Source organism: Arachis duranensis, chromosome 5 (assembly GCF_000817695.3).
Source record: "Arachis duranensis cultivar V14167 chromosome 5, aradu.V14167.gnm2.J7QH, whole genome shotgun sequence".
Taxonomy (NCBI): Eukaryota; Viridiplantae; Streptophyta; class Magnoliopsida; order Fabales; family Fabaceae; genus Arachis; species Arachis duranensis.
This window is the reverse complement of record NC_029776.3, coordinates 78,087,899-78,088,188: the sequence shown is the minus strand read 5'-3', so window position 1 is coordinate 78,088,188 and position 290 is coordinate 78,087,899.

The window sequence follows — 290 nt, the reverse complement described above, 5'->3', positions numbered from 1 at the left end:
ATTAGATGAGCGGGGCTTGTAGCTTTTTGCTTCTGAACAGTTTTGGCATCTCACTTTATCCTTTGAAATTCAGAATGGTTGACATCCATAGGAACTCAGAATTCAGATAGGTTATTGACTCTCCTAGTTTAGTATGTTGATTCTTGAACACAGCTACTTATTGAGTCTTGGCCGTGGCCCTAAGCATTTTGTTTTCCAGTATTACCACCGGATACATAAATGCCACAGACACATAACTGGGTGAACCTTTTCAGATTGTGACTCAACTTTGCTAAAGTCCCCAGTTAGAG